This window comes from Peromyscus maniculatus, chromosome 7 (assembly GCF_049852395.1).
Source record: "Peromyscus maniculatus bairdii isolate BWxNUB_F1_BW_parent chromosome 7, HU_Pman_BW_mat_3.1, whole genome shotgun sequence".
NCBI classification, from domain to species: domain Eukaryota; kingdom Metazoa; phylum Chordata; class Mammalia; order Rodentia; family Cricetidae; genus Peromyscus; species Peromyscus maniculatus.
Genome location: NC_134858.1, coordinates 6,914,915 through 6,928,954, shown reverse-complemented (window position 1 = coordinate 6,928,954; position 14,040 = coordinate 6,914,915). Strand labels below are relative to the sequence as shown.

Sequence of the window (14,040 nt, the reverse complement as noted above, 5' to 3'; positions counted from 1 at the left end):
CATTTCTCCAGCCATAGTTGTCATCAGGAATGTTCATAAATATTCTGACTTCTTCTTGTCGCTTATAGAGACATCATCTCCCTATTTGTTCTAGGCTCATTTCTGTTGTTACAATCAAACACCCTGATCAAACAAATCTTAGGAGATGACAAGATTAATCTGGTTTACAGTTCTTAGTTACAGCCCATCATTGAGGGGAAGTTGAAACTAGAACTCCAAGAGCTAGTCACATCACATGCACAGTCAAGAGCAGAGAGAAACACCACGTGCATCTGTGGGGCCTGCTTTCTTACGATCAGCCAGCTTTCTTCACTCATACATTTCAGGACACAGCCCAAGAAATAATGTTGTTGGCACTCACATCCAAGTGGTCCTCCCACCTCAATTAATAATCACGAAATTCACAAATTTGTTGCCAAAAGTTTTCCTTTGTCCCACAGCTGCTTGGTCCCAAGTAAACACACAGAGGCTTATATTAATTACAAACTGTTTTGCCTATGGCTCAGGCTTATTATTAACTAGCTCTTACAACTTAATTCAACCCATTTCTATTCATCACCACATATCTTGCTCCCCCGGCAGCACTCAGGGTCTCCCGACTCTGCCTTTCTTCTCCTTGTCTCTCTGCTTGGATTGCCCTCCTGGTTCTATTCTGCCTTGCCATAGGCCATAGCAGCTTCTTTATTAACCAGTGGTAGCACCACATATTCACAGCGTACAGAATGACCCTCCTAAAGCCCAAAGTGATCTAGATAATTCCTTGACTGAGATTCTCTTCTCAAGTGATTCTGAGTTGTAGCAAGATGACAATCAAAAACTGTCACACTACTGATTTGAATTTGTGGAGCTCATGTAACATCTGTTAGCCACTGGCATGCACCAAGAAGGTGGATTGGCCAACTCCATGTGTGCGCACTACTACTTAGGCTGTTTTTCCTATTTTCATCTCATTTGCCATGCAGGCTGACAGGTACATCTTCCCAGTAATAAACACAGAGCCCAACTCTCCTCTGCTGACTTTATTCAGGAGGAAGAATGGCTCTAAGTGGCTCTGATGTGAAGATTTTGAGCTTGCAGACTTTACTGCATGCTTCTAATGATGCCTGTGCTAGCAACAGTTGAAATGCTCTAACTGATGACACAAACTGATAGTACATATGCTCAGACTTTGCACATGCCCCCACATCCCACATTGTCTCAGTTCATTCTAAATCAGAGCTGAAACTGTACTATTCTGACACCTGTTTACTAATGTGTAAGGCACTTGTCGCAGCATCCTTGTAAAGATTGATGAAACAAGCCAGTCACATTTTTATTTCTTATGAAAGACTGGAGAGCAGAAAGGACACATTTCTTTTACTTGGAAGAGTTGATTTGTTTTTTAATTGATCAAATGATACAATTAAGTGAAAGGGCAAAGAAATGATGAAAGTTTCAAATGAGGTTCTTATGTACCATGAAACAACAAAAAATCATATAACTAGAGGGGAAGAATGCTTGGCTGAAAGATGAAGATGAAAGCAATATATTTATATAAAAAAAAAACAAAATCAAAGTGGCACTGTCTAGATTAGCACAAGCAGCAAAAGCTCCTTGTGATATAACTTTGGTATTAATTCTTCCCCTCCATTGTGGAAAGAAAATGTAGACAGCCATATTCTTCATCTCACTCTATTTAGTCTTTCATTGTTGAAATCAAGCCACATCTGCTCTCTAGGAATGTTCTAGACTTCTGGGGTCCAATAGCACAGCTACAACTGAGAACTTGATTTGTGCCGTATGCCACTCAAAAAACTAAATCATCAAGTCTATTATTATCTAGTGAGTGCTGAAGTGGTCAAATGTAGCTAGTATTTCTAGTATGCCAGGTTTCATTATCAATGGACTAAATTATTTTAAATACCTGTGAAAGTTATACTGATTTCTTAGACTTAGCTTTCAGGCAAGCTCAAAAGGCTCCATTTATCAAAAATCTGAATTTCATTTTAACTTTTCAGCATGTGTCGAGTCTTGAGTTATCACCCCACAAGATGCCTGTGTAAATCTCTGGAACTTGACATTTACAGAGCCCCTCCCCTTTCTGGTATTGCCAGGGACTGAACTCAGCATCTTGAGCACATTACTTAAGATGATCTACATCTCCAGCAACATAACTCTTTTGAAGCCATCAAGTTCTCTTAATGTATTTCAAAAAGCATTTGTTCAATCAATATGAATTCAGATTTTAATTGCTAATTTTTAAATGTTGACAATATCATACTTGTATGTAATGTGCTATGATTGCTTTTATGCACCACTACCCTCTCACCCCCCTCCCAATGACCCCTTTCTTCCTAACCAACCTCCCATCATGCCCTTCTTTCCGTTTTTAGAGCACATGAAGTCAGTGTTAGCAAATCAACATTCTAAGTACAGTGCCTGGAAGAGTCCCGTCTTCCCTCCCATGTCTCTGTGATATGTGTGTTCTTGATCAGTTTGGAATGGGAGCCCATAATAACCACTCCTATTCCAATTTATATTTGGGTCATAGGTACATTTTACTGTAAACATAATATTAAAATCAATTATGTTTTCTAGAGATTAATTTTGTATGTAAACTGAATGAAATATATCAATTCACAGAGATGAATTCTGAACATATTAGCTGCCAATGATCTGATCCAGCACTGATATACACTGGCTAGTATGAATCTGGTTCCATTCTTCTGTAGTTGGATGATTTCAAAGTGCCAGTTTTGAAAGAAACTCAAAACAGTTTGTACCAAGGATAATTTTAAAATATTATCATTAATCCTCGCCTTAAATGACTTAATACTTTAGGAATCTATGACACTTGCTTTTATTTACCCTCTTTTGCAGACTGCTGCATGGTGAATTATCACATTATTACAGCCTGCAGAGGTTTCCCACTGCCTACTGCTGGACTCATAGGTTCAGTGGCGAAGACTGCTTTACTCTGAGGTCAACTTCCCTGCTTTGCTCCTCTTCGAGCAGTAGCTTCCTTCTACCCAGAGCTTACCACTTCTTACAAAGTGTTCTGTGGCTAAAGTTAGAGGGCAAGATGGCAGACCCACTCTTATCCTTCCAGGCTGGCCTCATATGTCAGCTCCTCAGCACTTTCAACAAAATGATGCTGAGTATTTCCTGCACGCCATCTTTTATACTGAGCGCCTTGTGGACAAATTAATTGAACCCCACCAATGATTTTGGGAAGTGGACATTCACACCATCAGAGTTAAAGTAGTGTGATGACAGAGCACACCTTTAATCCCAGCACTCGAGAGGCAGAGGCAGGCGGATCTCTTGAGTTTAAGCCAGATTGGTCTATGGAGTGAATTCCAGGACAGCCGGGGCTGTTAAACAAAGAAACCCTGCCTCAAAAAACACAAAAACCAAACAAACAAAAAAAGAATTTAAAAAGACAGATAAAAACTTCCCACCGTTCTGTTTCACTTCCCAAGGGCCTTCCTTGTCTTGTATCATTATGGGACAGCACTGTTAGTGTCCACTGTGGATACTGGATCTCACACCTCCATTATTACACAACATTCAAATACTCAAATGATCAGCACTGTCACTAATCTGGGCATTTTAGTAGGTTCCCTCTTCTCCAGGGGTAAAAATCTCAGAGTAGAACTGAGTAAACTGTGGAGACAGCTGTAGGCTTAGAACAAGAAACAAAGAAATCACTAATATGACATAAGCCTGGTTGTTCCTGGAGGATTCCAGTATAGAAATACTGGCTATTTAGTTAGCAAAATGTCCTTTTGGTACTGCCCTGCTTTCCAAATGTAGCTATTTCGAGAGGTCTTTTGGTTTCCACTGATAAACTGAATGAATTTAAAAGTAAAAGAAATCATTCATATGCTACTTACTATTCCTAATCAAGAGCTGGGTATATTTATCAAGCTGTAACTATGCATACAAGGTAAAGACATATGTGCACACACATATGTATTTTTATTGATCAAAGAGCAATAAAAAACCTTGAAAAATATGTTAGATGGAGAGTCTGAAAAGTATGTATTGAAGAAGGTTGTTTTCTTCACTCTTATGCCAAGTCTGATATTTAGAAATGCCCAGCAGATACAAATTTAACAGAGAAGTTGAGGAAAGAAAAGTAGACTATCTGCATTATTTATATTTCCAAAAGTTGCAAAAATTTGTAAAACAGAAAAGATTCACACGTATGAAGATAAGCTTGGTAGTGCACAGCTGTAATCTCAGAACTCCAGAGTCTGAAGAAAGATTGCAAGATTGAAGTCAGTTTTGTCTTGATAGGAGAAAGGAGGTAGAGAGGGAAGAAGTAGGGAAGATAAATGAAGAGATATCTTTGTAAAATAATAGCAAATAACCATTTGATTTTTGAAATCTTAGATAATTGTGCAATATGTTTACATAATACTATGACAGAGCTTTGGATTTTGAACTCAAGCCAAACAACCCATTCATCTAGGCCATTGAGATTTGCATAAGAGAAATCCAGGCCAGTGGCTATGGGAGGGATGAAGAAGAAACTGTTGAATGAAGTGCTTTTGGAAGTGAATGTGTTCTGGCTGGACTCAGGTTCTCCTGGTGCCCAAGATAGTCTCCAGCCAGGGAACAGTAAACACCCTGGCGCCTGGCTCAGGCTTTAGCCCCTGACATTCATTGTTTTTATACCAAGAAGTCACAATGGGATCTATCCATGGCAGCAAGCAAAGACAGGCCTTCTGGATGCTGAGTCAGCAGAAAACACCCTGCGAGGTAGAAAACATCTGCCTCTGCCCTCAGAAAGAGCTAAACAGCTAAACTAATAGAGCGAAAAGGTGGCAGTCTATTGGCCACGGTTACTATTGCTATAAAGAAACACCATTACCAAAAGCAAGCTGAGGAGGAAAGGGGTTATGTGGCTTCCACACCATAGTCCATCACTGAAAAAAAGTAAGGACAGGAACTCAAACAGGACAGGATCCTGGAGACAGGAGCTGATGCCAAGGCCACATGGGGGTGATGCTTACTGGCTTGCTTCCCATGGCTTACTTAGAGTGCTTTCTTATAAAACCCAGGACCAAAATAGGGATGGTACTACCCAATGCTCACCTATTAGTCACTAATTAAGAAAATGCCCCACAGCAGGATATTATAGAGGCATTTTCTCAACTCAGGTTCCCTCCTTTCAGATAGCTCTAGCTTGTGTCAAGTTGACATAAAACTAGCCAGCACACTTAAATTTGTGTATATCACAGTTTGTAAAATCATGAAATATTGAAATATGGAAGATGCCCTATCTAATTAAAAGTGTTTGATAATTGTAAAATGTATTCAGAAGAGATTGAACATAGCATGTTCTCCTATTTCTAGCTTGATTACCTTAATTATTACTTTTCCAAGTTTTTTTTAATTTTTTCAAAATTTTATAATTTTTCAAGTGTTTGAAATTATGATGACATCATTTTCATCTTTCTCTTCCCTCCCTACAAATCATCTCATGTACCTCCAACTTTACCTCTCTCAAATTCATGATACCTTTTTCTTTAGTTGTGTGTGCATGTATTTGTATTCCTAAAAATATGTGCAACATGATTAGTCCGTATGTCACTCATATGTATGATTTCAGGACTGACTACTCGGTATTGGACAATCAAGTGCTGTGCCCTTCCCAGGAAAGGATTATTTATCCCATGCTCAGAACTCCTTAGTTTCCTGGGTTTTGTGTCAGGATTGAGGCCACTTGAGTTTTCCCTCTTCCATGTTAGTGTGTCTCTGGTGTCATCCTTGTTCAGGTTTAAACAGCCATGTTGGTGAGACTTCATGAGTATAGCTTCTCTGGCATTTCTAGGAAATATAGTCTTGCAGCAAACTCCCTACTTCTCTGGCTCTTGCTGTCTCTCTGCAATTATCCCGGATGCCTGAGTGTGGGAGATGTGGTATAGATGTATCAGATGGGCTGGGCACCACACAAACAATTGTTCTGTGCCTTTTAGATGGTTGTTGCTTGCTATAATGGTCTCTAGCTATTTCAAAAAGGAAATTTATTTGATGAGCAGTGAAAACTACACTTAGTTCTAAGTATAAGCATAAGTATTTAGAATTTAATTAGGGATTGTGCTAGTTTAGTAAAGAGGTAATTTTAAGTTCTCCTCTAAGATTCATGACCTCTGGACCCAGATATTTGGCTAGGTTTCTAGTGACAGTCATGATTTCCCCCTTGTTGAGTGCCTCTTAAGTCCAATTAGAGAGCTGTTGGTTACAAACAAGGTATGCATACCATTATTGCACCCTATAGGTTGTCCTTCCATGATAATTATTATTCATAGACATCATCTGTGGGCAGGACTGTTGGTTCTTCCCTCCCTTGGAAACTCGCAAGGCACATTCTGGTAACATGAATGCTAGTCATCAGGGAGAAGGCTCTCAGGTCAGATTCAGCACAGATTCTCTGAGTCCTCCTATATCCAAAGTCCATGGTATATTCAGCAATAAATATTTACCCTCTACCACTGTTTGGGGAGTCTTTTGAACAACTCAAAAGAGGGATTCTCATGCCTGTTGTTGAGAGTTTTGTTAGATGGTTTATGGCTCTCAGAAGAAGGGTTGTCGGCCCAGATGGGAAACTTTTATTTAAGCTATATGTAGGGGGGGTTGTCTCTGCTTTACCCTGAAGCACTGCCCCTCTCAAGGCAGCAGATAACTGCTAGGTACCTGCCCCGCCCCTCTGGGTAGTGGCCCAGATGGGAACCCCTTAAGACCTGGAGGGAGGAGTACATGTGCTTGCTCTCTCTCTCTTACCTCCTTGTGGTCTTGGATCCTGGTGCTGAGGACTAAGGCAGAGCTCTCCTGAGAACCTCCCTGGACCATGCCCCACCCCTCCTGTATTCCACAACCAACTCAATTATTCTTGTTGTGAGTTAAACCCTGAATAAATTCCTTTGACCTTCAAATAGACTCATGGAATTATCCCATTATCTGGTACTCACATGGGGAAAACCCCAAATGCCTGGGTAACCCCCTCCCTCAGGCTTTGGTACACTTTCCATACATCCTTGTCTCTTTTAAAATTCCTGTCCCTCTTGGGGGCCCAGCGCTTAACCATTCGGCTCATATAACCACTGTGTACACCTATTGAGTGCAAACATGAGAAGACCTGGGCCGACCCCCACCCCCGCCCTGCTCCAAGCCAGTAAGCCCAGCTAGCTCAGTCCACAGAGCATGAGACTCTTAACCTCAGGGTCCTGAGTTCGGGCCCCATGTTGGACACCAGATTGGACACCAGATAATGGGATAATTTCATGGAGTCTATTTGAAGGTCAAAGGAATTTATTCAGGGTTTAACTTACAGTAAGAATAGTTGAATTGGTCCTGGAATCCAGGAGGGGTGGGGCACAGTCCAGGGAGGAGAGCTCTGCCTTGATCCACAGCACCAGTATCCAAGACCAGAAGGAGCTAAGAGAGAGCTAGCGCCGGGCGGTGGTGGCGCACGCCTTTAATCCCAGCACTCGGGAGGCAGAGCCAGGCGGATCTCTGTGAGTTCGAGGCCAGCCTGGGCTACCAAGTGAGTCCCAGGAAAGGCGCAAAGCTAAACAGAGAAACCCTGTCTCGAAAAAACCAAAAAAAAAAAAAAAAAAAAAAAAAGAGAGAGCTAGCATAGTACTCCTCCCAGGTCTTGAGGGGACCCTGTCTGGGCTACGCCCTGGGTGGCAGGGCAGGTACCTAGCTGTCACCTGCTGCCTCACTAGGGGTGGTGCTTCAGGGTAAAGCACAGACAACCACCCATACAACTATATATGTAAAATGGTTCCTTATTGTCTTTTCAGACATCCTTCCTGTTATTTTACCATTCTTTTTCCTTCTTCTATGCTTATCTCTCTTCCCTCCCTAATTAAAGCACCCTCTATTTTCCAATTCTCCCTTCAAATCATCTGTTAAGATCAATCCACATGAGTCTATTTAATGGGCATTATAGGGATTTATTATGATATAAATTGTAGAAATACACTCGAGAATACAGAACTGAGTAAACAGCTGAAGTCATCCTCTGTTCTGTCTGGGAGTGAATGCACCTGGCCATCTGATCACACCAAGAAGAAGAATGTAACCCTTCTCCATTTCTTTTTAAGAGGTCACATGTGAAGGCAAGAAGCACCACATCTTTCAAGGCTGCATAACCCAAGGTCATGGGCAGAGCAAATGCCACTACACTTCCCCTTTTTGTCTAACTAAGAGGTTCTAAACCTAATACAAACTAAATACAGTAAGAACAATTATCAGCTATTGTCTGGGAGAAGGGAAAGGTAATAACATAAACAAAAATGGAAATACAAACAACCAGAACAACATCAAACAAGAGACACATACTAAATGTCCAGAAATGTCTGGACCGTGGCAAATTACAAAGATTACTCCAATAGCTGTCCTATCCTGAAGGATTTAACTTTAGCACCTAATATGTTCTTAGCTAAGGTTTGAGAGATTGTAACTGTAACTATCTAGTCTTCAACCCCATCAAAGACCTGAGAAGGAAAATAATATTACCTGAGTGAACAGTAAGTACAAGCAAGGAACTTCTGAAAAATTGCAAGAATTGAGAGACATCTGGCAGCCTGGACAGTCACCTAATGATTCTCAGCACCATTGGGGTATCCATTTTTGGCTATAGGCCTAGAATATCTGACAGACCATTTTCAGAATCAGGAATTTTGAAAGACCATCTTATCCTGTCTTGGCAAGTTTCAACAGTCACTTTTCCTTGTGTCCTGCTCTTCTGGAAAGGACAGCATACATACTGTCAGCAGCCAAGGCAAGAGCAGTTTTTTGCCCAGCAGGCCAATTTTTTGCAAAAACAGATGACAAATTTCCATATGTAGTGTCTTTGAAGCCCAACATCCTCTCAGGAGTAATTGATGCTGCCGAGAGCAAACCTGTCTTACGTCAACAGAATTCTAAGTTATCAAAAACATTTAAATGACATATTCTCCAGGTCTATAAAGTGTTTAAAGAATACCTATTAGACACACATTTCTGTATATCTGGAAAAACTGACTACATGACTATTATTTTTACAAGCATGAGTGACTATAAGCCTGTAGTTCTTAACTACCTAAATAACTTAAAGACTAAGGCTTTATATTACAAAGGTAAATAATCTGTTAACAGATGTACAGTATAAGGACAATGACTTCAAAATTGTGACAATATACAAAATATCTTAATCAGAGGTAGAAATGTATAGTTCAATATGACAACAATATCCTTAATATGTATCACATACAAAATATCCTAAACAGAGGTAGAATATACAGACAGTATAATTATAATTCTACATTTGTATCATATACAAAATAATTGAAAGATGAGTAGGAACATATGTACAGTATGACAAATATAGTTTTGTATTTGTATCAATATACAAACTATCTTAAACAGAAATAGAAAAATAATTTTATATTGGTATCAATATACAGGATTTCACACCAATGCAAATTATCTAAGGCTGATAGTTACTGATTTAGTTTACAAGCGGATAAAATAATCTACCTTATTATGCTATTCCCCTTTTTTCTTTTCCAAAGGAGAATCCTGAGTCTAAACTTTATTGTTCTACCCCCAACCCTATAACAAGTAATAACCAACCCCTAATAGATGACAATTGTCCATAACCCTGAGAAAACAAAACGGTTGGGAGAGGGGGTGTTGTTTTCTTAAAATTGCTTTCTGCTGCCTAGAGGGTGATGGTATCTCTGTGGGATCCTGTAAGAAAGCTAAAACAATGGTTAAGTCTCAAAAGGACTAGCTGTAACATTTGTAGCCAATCTCAAAGTAATGGGTAGGGTTTGTCTGAAGTTCTAGCTAGAAGTATAATATGACGGACTATCTCATCTTGAAACTACCCTTAAGAGTTTGCAGTCCAAAGATGATCACTGATTGATGTTTATCAGCTCAGTGGCATCATTATGGAATGGGTAGAGTTGTTGTTGTGGGGCCCCATCTTCCTTCTGGAGACTTCAGAGATCACTATTGGAAAGATTTATTTTTCACTGTGAAAAACTTGAACATTATTAATATCAAAATGGAAAGCTTAAATTTTAAGATGACATGATATGTAAAGAAGGGTTCAAAGGAATCAAGAATAAGCATTGAGAGAAATATAATCTTGACAACAATAGGCTCTAGATTATTGGTTTTCTTCTGTCCTACACCAGTGGGCTCTTCTGATATGAGACAGAATCTCTTAATTTTTTTCTTTTAGAAACTTGCTTGAGTTTAGAGAAGGAGAGAGCCACATTCTAATTCTAAAGCCAGCTTGATTTATAATTGAGTCAAAACCATAACTTTTCTGGAGGTAAAGAGATATTGATGTTTAGCCAGTGAGATATTACCCTGTAGAATATATTGGTACCAATTGGTCGGATTTTCTTTGCTTGTGAATTTTTTCTGTATAGCCTTCCCTTCTGCTTTAGATGTCTAGATGTACAAGGCCTTTTGACTTCTTGAAGATGGGTATTTCTATTATCCTATAAAGACAGAAAAAAAGAGCCCTGCCCTGACCCTTGTTTGGTGAATTTTCCTTACAATTTGTAGAATTGTCACATCAGTGGATGAGCTATCACTTCTCCTCAAGGGGTTTCTCCTATTTGAATCAAATTTTTGTTAATTTTGTTGTTATCCATAGCTTTCTTCTCCTGTGGAAATAAAAGCAAAACCCCTTCCCCAACACAGGATGTACCCTAGTTTCCATTCTGAGGTCAACATATCATTGAAGTAAACAGGTTGATTTAGCTAAGGAGTTTTTTTTTCTGTTGTCCAATGTCTCTCTGCTGCTGTTGTTCCTTTCTCACCAGCATTGAGAAAATTCAAGGTTAATAAAGCATTATGCAATCTATTTCTAGAGGCCATTATTACCCCTTTCTGTTTATTTAGCATATTCTTTAGAGTTCAATTAGATCTTTCTATGAGTGCTTGGCTTGTAGGATTATATGGTATACCTGTAATATGCTTTATATTGTAATAAGCAAAAGATTAATTTTACTGATGACTCCAGCATATGCTGGAGTATTGTCAGTCTTAATTTGCAGGTATCCCCATAATGACCATGACTTCTAATAGGTGTGTAATCACAGAATCAATCTTTTCAGAACTCAGAGAGTTGCCCATTGAAATCCTGAATAGGTATCAATGGCGATGTGTACATATTTTAATTTTCCAAATTCTGCAAAATGAAACACATCCATCGGACAAATTTTATTTCTTTGTATACCTTTAGGATTATTTCCTGCAGGGAATGGAATTTGGTAATAGAAAGAACAATTAGGACATTTTTAAAATGGTCTCCTTAGCTTGTTGCCAAGTGATGGAAAAGTCCCTTTTCAAACCTTTGCTATTTATGTGGTGTTTTTTATGAAATTCTGAGGTCTCTAACACATTTGCTATTAATAATTGATCAATCTCATCATTACCTTGTGCTAGAGGACCTGGCAGACCCATATGGGATCTGATGTGTAGTGTGTGTGTGTGTGTGTGTGTGTGTGTGTGTGTGTGATGTTCCCCATTTCTGATGATTTCCTGTATTTGTATAAATAGTGAAGTTAATTACAGGATTGAGGATCAGGTAGCTGTAGGTCTTGGAGATGGCATCAAAGGTGGTCTTGGCAAAGTTGCCCAGGGTGGCAGTGCAGCCCTAGCTGATGTGTAGCAGTCATCAGTACTGGCCATCATCAGTAGCTTCTTGAGCACAGGAATAGAGATGATGCCAGTTTTTCTGGGGGCAGGGATGAGGCACACCAATACAGAGCCACATCTGCATGTCACTTTGCACAGAACAGTGTGGAATTTGCCAATCTTTTTCCCCAGTAGCCTCTCAATACAAGGACAGTGAAAAGCTTGGCCATGATGATGGCCCCTTGGATGGCAGTACTACTTCCTTGGAGCACTTAACGCCAAGAACAACATGATCATTGTAGACCCCAATAGTGACAAAAGCTGTGAACCTTGTCTACTGGCCACGCCTAGTCTGCTTCTGCACTAGCATGATCTTTAGAACCTCATCCTTTAGGGATGCCCCCCAGAGAGCAGGAGGAACAGGTAGAGCATCTCGAGGGACTTGATCTTCATGGACCTAACCAGGCAACCCAGTTTGGTGACAGGCATCCACTCACTCCTTGTCTTCAGCTTTACCTCCAGGAGCCCTGAGGCCTAGACCAGAACTGTGGCCCCTAAGACTGCTGCTGAATCCTCTGAAGAAGCTGCCAAGGCCTCCTAATTCTGGGCTCCCTGCTGCACCTGGTTCATTTGGTGTTTTCCAGAGAAGAAGAACATGACTCCTCTCCCTTTCTTTTTAAGAGGTTAAGTTCAAAGGCAAGAAACACTACCTCTTTTGGTCATATAGACCAAGGTCATGGGCAGAGCAAATACTACTACAATCATCTGTATCCTGCTATTCTTTTCTGTATTGCCCCTCACCCAGAGAATTAATATTTTAAGGAAATAATTTTATGAATCTTGATAACCTGAGTAAAAGAAGAAAATCAATCCAGCTTGCTCTATTTACTTAATCTTTTTCAAGGTATGAAGAAAATCACTTCTGAGAGCCATGTAGAATAAAATGTATTATTTTTTTTTTACATTGACCTGCATTAAGAGTGATAGGGTATCTACATTTTATAATTCTTAATTTATTATTCTTGACTAATGTCAACTTTAGAAAACAAAACGAGCTATTTTAACTTTCTTCTTGAAAGTCTGAATGTTAGATAACAGGCAAGCTGTAAGATTTAAATAGCAAAGCTTGCTAGCTTTGTCCATGAAGCTATCCTGAGATAATGGTGCAAATTGAATTGCCTGCCTTGAAAGCACATCACAGGTGGCAGGTGAAGAAATTCTCAGCTTCCCTGATTCTCTTCCAGCCAGTAAATGTGCCCATCAAAGTCACAGGGCCAGCAGCACTTACAAGGCTGGGCTTGCGTTCAGGAAAAACAAAAAGGCACGCAGAGACAGGTGTGCACATGCTTATCTTCAGTCAGAGGAGCTGTGTCTCTCCTCTGCAGAGAAAGTAGATTCTCCATGGCAGCACTGCATTTTTATTAAGGTCACAAGCTGTCCTTGCTCACAAATGATTGGAGCTGAGCTTTCAGGACCTGGTTTGATCTGGGTCTCAGGCAAACACCAGTGTGTTTTATGACCATGAGTGAGTCCCTTCTCTGAACTTTCATTTTTTTCCCCACAAAATGGAAAAAGGTCTTTCTAACTCTCTTTTTTATGACTCTGGGAACTCTACGGCCATACCACCTAGTCTCAACTCCAGTCTATGCCCATACCATCCTGAACACACCAATCTCATCTGATCTTGGAAGCTAAGCAGGATTGGGCCTGATTAGTACCTGGAAGAGAGACAACCTGGGAATGCCAGTTGCTGTAGGCTAAGAAGCCAGCTGTGGTGGCACACGCTTTTAATCCCAGCACTTGGGAGGCAGAGGCAGGTGGATCTCTATGAGTTCCAGGTCAGCCTGCTCTAGAGAGTGAACTCCAGAACAGCCAGGGCTACACACAAAGAAACTTAGTACCGAAAAACCAAAACAAAATAAATAAAAACAAAACAAACAAACAGAAAAGAATGATTCTAGGAACTCACTTTTGTCATAGAAATTTGCTTAAACAAATTTTTGGCAAAGAAAAATGCCACTGTGTCAAGCATGTGTGGTTGGTTGGTTGGCCTGATAACACCTAATCCATCCAAGCAGTGTTTCTGCAAGTTTACACTGTGTCTAAAATGTCTTCCACAGGGCATGTGTCCAACAAATATTAATTCCCACAAGCCAGTATCACTTCCAGGATCTCCCACTGTGAAAACCTCTGCTGCCTGCAGATCCCTTAGTAATGGGTGTAGTAGATGCCACTATGATTACAGGGCTGGTAGAATACAAGCTCAGAACTGAGAGTACCTGGAAAAAGCAATGTCATTGAAGCAACCGCACACTAACTTTGATAGGACACTTACTTTGAAGGATGACATCTCATTTAAAATCAGTGTGAAACACAACTCACACATTAAAGATAAGATACTTT

At 40.1% G+C, this 14,040-nt stretch overlaps 1 protein-coding gene and 1 pseudogene across 1 annotated transcript in view; both read left to right on the top strand.

Moving 5' to 3' along the window:
* Cntn5 (contactin 5) overlaps positions 1 to 14,040 on the top strand; it is a 1,160,177-nt gene that overhangs the window by 942,703 nt on the left and 203,434 nt on the right. The window lies entirely within an intron of this gene.
* On the top strand, positions 13,279 to 13,396 carry LOC121831286 (5S ribosomal RNA; annotated as a pseudogene).